The following is an 8,374-nucleotide window of genomic DNA, read 5'->3' as shown; positions in this document are numbered from 1 at the left end:
ACCTGGAGAGCAAGGGAATACAGTTCAAGTTTTGGCAATCAGGCGCCCACCTGGAGAGCAAGGGAATACAGTTCAAGTTTTGGCAATCAGACTTCCACCTGGAGAGCAAGGGAATACAGTTTAAGTTTTGGCAATCAGGCGCCTACCTGGAGAGCAAGGGAATACAGTTCAAGTTTTGGCAATCAGGCGCCCACCTGGAGAGCAAGGGAATACAGTTCAAGTTTTGGCAATCAGGCGCCCACCTGGAGAGCAAGGGAATACAGTTCAAGTTTCGGCAATCAGGTGCCCACCTGGAGAGCAAGGGAATACAGTTCAAGTTTCGGCAATCAGGCGCCCACCTGGAGAGTAAGGGAACACAGTTGATGTTTTGGCAATCAGGCGCCCACCTGGAGAGCAAGGGAATACAGTTCAAGTTTTGGCAATCAGGCGCCCACTTGAAGAACGAAGCAGCAATGTTCGAAGGAAGACGGTTTAAGTTCAGCAATCAGGCGCCCACCTGAAGAAAAGGGAAAGCATCTCAGATTACAATTCAAACCGGCAACAAAGGAACTTCAGCAGGAGAAAACAAGTCAACTAGGCAACAGAAATTGCAGGATCAAGTTTGAAGATATAGATAGGATTTTTGTAATGCATAGATCATAGTTTAGTCTAGCTTCTTTTTATTTTTGGTGTAATAAGGAGTTCAGTAAGCAGTAGCAGCAGCAACAACAGTGAAATCACAGCTTCATGGCAGTCCCAGCTACCGAAACTTCCCGAACTACAATGACCTGATTCCTTTATAGCCAAGGATATGTAGGCAACCTCGGAAGCAGGTGCGGTCAAATCTTTCAAAAATGCTTCCCACGGAGTATTCAAACGGGCAAAAATCGCTCGTATCCGCTCACTTTATCTTTGCACGAAAACTCTTCGTGTTGCCGAGCAAAGAGGGGCAGCTGTAAGCACGTGATTTTTGCCCTATATGAATTACTCCCACAAATTAAACAAAATAATTTTTTCCATTTGTTTGCAATTTCGTGGATTTTCGTAGCATTTTTTGTTATTGTTTGCATTTGTTTGTGCATGTTTATTTTATTTAATTCATGAAAAATATAAAAATATGTTGCATTTGCATTTAGGACTAAATTTTACATTTTATTAGACTAATTAGCAAATTAGTTGTCCTATAGAAATGAAAAAATCACAAAAAAAAAAGATAATTTATGTTTGCACTTTTAATTTTAGTTTTGATTTTTGGTAGTTTTTTCTTCAATTTGGTTCTGTAATTAATTATGGTAATTATCAGTTAGAGTTAATAAACTTAATATGGTAGTACAATTTGGTTCATGGATTGGTTTAGATTTTATTTTAATTTTTGAGAAAAGAGTTTTGAAATAAAAGAAAAAGAAAAAAAGGGAGTGAAGAAATCAGATTTTGGGCCAAAATTCGAAATTCACCCAAGCCCAAATCAATTTTCCCCTTTAAAAACTGGCTGACCCAAGCCCAAAATTGATCCCCACCCGGTCCAAGTCAGCTAGTCTTTCAGACTATCCAAACGACGTAGTATAAGGCCAATACTACGCCGTTTTGAGTTCTCTAAATAATCAAATCCTGGCCCTTCATCTTATTTCATCCGACGGCCCAGAATACTTCTCTCATTCCACTTAAATCGGTCCTAAGGTTGTAGAGATCAGTTCAGTCCAAACAGACCCCCCCCCCCTTCGTTCATCTCTCTCCTGCACAACCCTAAGGAAGTTCCGCCATTTTTACCGGCATGGGAGCTCTGAATTGTACCAAATTTTCACCAGCCACTCCCCATAACCCCGTTAACACTAAACCACCACAAATTTTCCATGAATCCCTCTCATTGACCTTTAATTTTAGATCAAGAAACGAAACCCTACACCTGCTCTCGCCTTTGATTTCTCCTCTAAAGGGTCTCGTTTTGTTTTTCTCCTCACTTTCGGAGTTTGATTTGAGGCCAAAATGAGTGCTAGACGTTTGTTCTCACAAGAACAAACCGACTAACACTATTTTTCGCTTTAAATCGGAAATCATCAGAAGTTCGTTCAAGACCTTGGTCCATCCGCTTCTGGTTTAGGTACTTCGTTTCCCTTTTTCATCCTCTTTTTCGTTTGGTTCCAATTTTCTTCTCTTCCTACTTCGTCTCGTCTGTTTTATCTGTTATCTCTGTTTGTTTATTTTATTTTTCATTTTTGAATTAGTTCTAAAGTATGGTAGTTCACATTTTAACTTCTTTGTTCTGTGGTATTACTTCGTTCTTTTTTTGGTTTTCAGAACTCTGAAATTTTTTTTTTTGGAAAATTCTGCTTGGCCCATTAATTTCATGAAACCTGATTGAAATTGGGCTTTGAAATCAGAAACCCGAGAAAGAAATTCAATACGGTTTTTGCCATTCCCAGTTGTGGGATTTGAACCTTGGGTCAAATTGACCCATATTGGTCTGGTTTCAAGGGTAAAAATGGGGCTCTTAAGGGGTAATCTAGGAATTGTAAGTAGGGAATAATTGTGTAACTAAATGGGAAGCTTCTAAGAAGCTGGGGAGGGGGACTATTCTGAAATTCTGATTTTAAAATTAAGGGTACTTGAGTAAAAACAAAATTGAAGAAGGTTTTCTAAGCAAAAATGAAAATTAGAAAAGGTCCTAAGGGCAAAACTTAGTCCAATCTCTGCAGCCCTAATACCTTGCCTATAAAGGCACCTTTTCTTCAAGCTCAAGGAAGATTTTAGAGATTTTAGAAGAGATAAAATTTTGAGAAAAGCTAAAACGGCTGAATACTTTTAAGTTCTGAAATTCCTGCATTTCATTGTTGAAAAACTATCAAAATTCTGCCTGTTTGGATTTCTGATTTCCTTTTGTTAGCTAGAATATGTTAAAAATTTCCCTAGCTACATTTCTGGTTGAAAAATGGCTTGAGCTTTTGGTTTAGAGTTGGTTTTGGACTTCCCCTACTGTTTCATTGATCTCTATGAGTTGATTTCACTGTTTCATTGACTGAATCTGGGCTCTTTTCTATTGATGCTCCGCTGATTCTGCACTGCTCTTGTTTTCTTTTATTGCCAGGTACATGTTCTTGAATCTTGAACAATGTGGTGCACAAGTTGAGGAATGAAATGGAAATGGAATTTTGAAGCGTAGCATTAAGTTTCTTGTTCATAACTTAGCCTTATTTTTTTGGTCTATGAATCCTTCCGTTTCATGTTTCTCCTAGTTAACTTTCCTCATATGTAGTCGATTATGTCATCAAATGCTATATGTTTACTTTAGGATTTAATTGGTTTTGTTTGAATGTAATTGATTCAGAAACATTTTGGACTTTATGGAATATGAGCTAAATGAATCAGTAGTTGGACTCTATGCTTAATTGTATAAACTAAGTAATGAGAAATGTATTAGATTTGTTTGCCTGCTATATGATTCATTAGAAGTATCATGGCATGCCTGTTATGTTAGCAACATTAGGTTTCACGGGATATCTAATTGAATGGTGTTTTAAGTTATGATCAGTTTTCTTTTTTACAAGTTGTGTCTGGACATGTGCCGTTGGTAGTATTCAAAGTTTCCTGGTATATTAATTATTGGTGGCGATGAGATTTATCCAGTCGTGTTTGAGTGTAAAGGGTTGTTTTGCATTAGTATGGGCTCGATGCTGGGTTTAGGATCCTCAGTTTTGTTCTTCACAAGATTTGGGCTCATTGAGCCCTAGATTCTAAGGTCATTTGCAAGGGAAGAGGGTTTGTTGTTGCTACTTGGGCTTGTTTATTGAGCCTAGTAGCTCATTTGTTTGGTTGCTAGACTGTCGTGGTAGTAGAAGTGACCCAAAGATGCATGAGAGGCAAAATTAGAAATTTAGCTTAGTTAAGCTGTATTAATTGTTCTAAAATCAGAGTTTGAAGTCCGCTTAATTCGATTCCATGCTCAATGTTAGTATCAGCTGATTCGCATTATTGGTCTTGGATGTGGATCATTTGGATCGTGAGAGCTTAATTAACAATTCGATTAGTATCAGTTAATTTGCTTAATTNTCTAAAGACGTGTTTTAGATGACGTTGAAAATCTTCCTTAAAATAATCAAAAGCGGTTTAAAGCTAAAATGCACATAGGTTTAAAAGTGTTTTAAAATCAGATAATTAGGCCAATAATAACAGTTGAGCAACCGTGCTAAAACCACGGAACTCGGGAATGCCTAACACCTTCTCCCGGGTTAACAGAATTCCTTACCCGAATTTCTGTGTTCGCAGACCGAAAAACAGAGTCAATCTTTCCTTGATTCGGGATTCTAAATCGGTGACTTGGGACACCATAAATTATCCCAAGTGGCGACTCTGAATTTTTAAATAAAATAATCCCGTTTCGATTGTCACTTTAAATTGGAAAAAAAACTCCCTTATACCCTTCTAGGTGTAGGAAAAAGGAGGTGTGACAGCTCTGGCGACTCTGCTGGGGACAAGAACCCAGAACTTCTGGTTCAGGGTTCAAGAATTCGAGCTTAGAATAATTGTTATATTTGGCTTTGTTTATTATCTGGTTTTATTCATATGTTTGGGCCTAATGTGCTAAATGTTGCTTTTTACCGATTTGATATTGGTGAACTGTATATAAATTGTTACGAATCCCTCCTCTCTCTGAGTCTTCTAAATCATTTGAGAAGGGTGCACTTCGTGTAGCTTCTCTTCTGTTAGAGTCATATCCCAAATTTAGAACGAGGTTCGGACAAGTTGCAAAGCCGGCGAAGCTTCTGTATTTCCGGTACGCTGCCTCCCCTCGGCTCGAGCTGTCCGCTCGGGTAAGCCAGGTCTAGAACAAATAAACCCAGGTTTTAAACCTAGAATAACTCAGCCTCATGCCGGATCCCTAGTAGGAGCGTTTGTTGCATCACGTGCATTTGACTTAAGGGGCTCAACACAGGGGTTGGGTCCGTCTAGGACAGGTGTACCCAAAATAATAGACCATCTTGATGCATCCTATGTGCTACATGTTGCATTTCTTCAAGGGTAAAAGGGTCATTTGGTGGACCAATGATAGTTGAGGACAAATGAAAAAAAAAGAAGAAAAAAAGAGGGTGAAGTGTGAAGATAAAGCGAGTGGGGCCCAATTATGTTTCTGTCACATTTTGTTAAGGAAAAAAAGAGCTTGGAAATTCAAAAAAAAAAAATTGCACTTTTTCATCATTTTCCGAAAATCAGAAAATCAGAAAAAAGGAAAAAAAAAGAAAATCCAAAAAGAGTTTACATGTTTCATCATTTTCAAGGAAAAGACAAAAAATATATTTTCTCTAAATTAGTTTTTTCTTATTTTTCGCCCGTATCCAATCGGCCCGAACTACGCATACCTGATTCTCGTCTTTCGGGGCGTGATACGTAGGCAACCCACATAGGGTCCGGTCTTCCTAGTAAATCTTAGGTTCTTCGCTTCGCGGGGTGTTAGCCAAATCTTGCATTTTTAGCCGCATAGGTTAATTTTAGAAAAATAGTCACAACCATGTCTTGCATGTGTCTAGTAGGGAGTGTTATTGTCTCACCTAGTGTTGGTTTGAGTTATTTTCATACAGGTGTGGATTTACTTACCGAAGTTTGAGCATGACAGAGTCCCAGGACCATCTAGTCAGGACCGCTCATTCAGGAGTGGATTAAAAGGAGATTTTCTTTTCTTTTTATGTTTGGCGTCTGTTTTTCTTTTTATGTCATCTTTTACCTTCTAGTTTTGTATAGAAATATCGAGTTTTTTTTATTTTTGTATTTTCTGTTTTGCATTTGAAAAAGTGTGTTATAAATCAAAAATCCAAAAAAAAAAAAAGAAATGTTGCATTTTATATTTCTGTTAGAAGTTTTGTTTAGAATACTAAATCTAAGAATAAAAAGAAAAATCATTTGAGATGGTTTTCCTTTATTGAATCAATATCTAGAAATAAAAATTGCTTTTTCACGTTTTTGTGGATAATCACAGAAGGTTTTAATCTTCTGTAATTTTGACGAAGTTGAGCACAATTCCCGAATGGAGGTTTATGGAGCGAAGCAGCTTGACTTATTATAAGTCCAGCACATGGGTATTTTCGTCCGATCGGATAAAAGTTTATTAGTGCACTAGCTGAATATTAAATATATTTTAAATAGTGGCTTAAGAGGAAATATAATTCTAAATAGTGGCTAATTGTACACTTTCCCGCTAAATGGTCAACTCCTTTTTAGTTAATTATCCCTAATTAATTTAGTTTCCCCTTTAAGTTAATGATCGTATGTCTAATCATAATTGTGAAAAGCTTTTAAAACTACTATGCTAATAATAGGTGGCTGAGGGAATAAATACTCTCCGTTAGTTATTTTCTATTGGCTATTGTAACCAAACAAATTTACTAATTAACAAATGCCAATTTCTGGCAATTATATAATTGCTCATCTTTAGAAAACATCTATTATGACTAATGACTAACATGATCGTGTAAACAAGTGAATTTCAACAATTAACATACAACAAAATCCAATTTAAGCTACTAATTTTGATTTCTCAAAAATGCCAACAGTAATAACTCGAAACTTCCCCACCAACTATTCGAACCAATAAGTAAAATTCAATTTTCAGGTCAAACAAATGGTCTCGATTAGTTTTTCAATCAACGTCCATAGAAGAAGCGGAGGAGGAGCAGACATGTTTTATTTGAAGGTTGCCAACATTTTATATATACTTGTTTCTCTTCAGGTGCGTTGCTCGCGTATGCTTAGTTATGTAAAATCAACTTTTATTACTTTTCTCGCTAAGATTGCATTGTTCTCAACAATAACGAATCTAGCAAAACAGGGTTACAAACCTGGATATTTTAATTCATTATTAGATCTCCACAACATACAAATAATTTTGCTCCAAATATCCTCTCTATTAGCCCTCATATAGTAGAATAATTATCTTCGCTTGACTTTGGAGTCCATATTTCTGCTTGTGGCATTTTCTCATAACCTTCCTAGTAAAATAGAATAAATCCTCAGTTTGTAGCCGAATAACCATGCACTATCAAACTTGATTTATCGGTCCTCCTTTTTCAAATTTCTTCACATATTTGTATGTTTGAACAATAAGGAAGATTCCATTAAATTGAAAAATTAGTATCCTAAAATTTTTGTAAAATTTTGAAAATAATTCAATGGAGTAAAATTGCGCAAGAGAATTTTAACGAAAAATATAAAATGAATGTAGACAGGATTTTTTCAGAAAACTATATTTAGGTTAATAATTTTTCCACACGGTGCAAATGATAAAAAGAAATACACTAACATCTACTAAAGGAATTAAAATTACACTCAATGAATAACTATCATAAGATGATTGCTTAATATTTTTTTTTTCTCTATAGATGATTCACGGAAAGATAGTGGGAGAGGAAGTCATAAAATTTCTAAACAATATGGTGCAAAAAATGTTTTTTGAAGAAAACGGAAAAAAAAAATAATGTACGTGATTTCAAAAGGTAATTCTTCATTTGTAATTTTGTATTTAAATATTAAATAGTAATAGCTTTTTCATGCTTTGTAACTAATTATTCATAAACTCAACAATTAAATTGAAAGATTAGTTGCAAATAAAAATTATTCCTTCTCACAACTTAAACTAAATATGTATTTTTTTTCTCATCTAAAATTCTTTCATTTAACTCCTCTTGTTTTAACATTGATATGATATTTGTCTTTGCAATGATATTAGTCACATTACGTTCGGTTTTTCCATCTCTTCGCTTCGTACAAATCTCGTCTTCCATCTTTTACTTTGCTATAACAATCTATCACATTATCAAGCAAAAAACAAAAGAACAAAAAAAAAAAGACAAATGAAATAAATTAAATTTCTTTTAATAACATGAATGTTGTCTACATACAACAGTAAGTTGTTATCTTGCCTTTTGTTGGCGGTCAGTCACAGGGAAAGAGTACGACATCTTGTTATCTAATGTTTGCAGAAAGACACACCTGTTAAGAAAAAGGCATACCGATTTGTTTTTTTAATCTTTTCAATTATTAATTATCTTATTATTTTATATAAAAATTTAGAAGGGTCAATAGGTAATTTAACTTTTAAGTTTAGGGGTTCATGCTTTTAATATATATATATATATTCCCTCGTTTAAAATATTTTAACCATATTTGACTGAGCACAAAATTTAAGAAAAAAGAAGACTTGAAACTTATCAAAACAATACATATATTTGTGCGGCTATATATCATCTCATTAAGGATAAAAGAAAAATTTTAATATTAAATAATTTCCACATTTAAAAAAAATTCATTTCTTTTTTAAACGAATATATATATATATATATATATATATATATATATATATATATATATATATATATATATATATATATATATATATATATATATATATATA

This window comes from Nicotiana attenuata, unplaced genomic scaffold (genome assembly GCF_001879085.1).
Source record: "Nicotiana attenuata strain UT unplaced genomic scaffold, NIATTr2, whole genome shotgun sequence".
Lineage (NCBI taxonomy): Eukaryota > Viridiplantae > Streptophyta > Magnoliopsida > Solanales > Solanaceae > Nicotiana > Nicotiana attenuata.
This window is presented reverse-complemented; position numbering follows the sequence as displayed.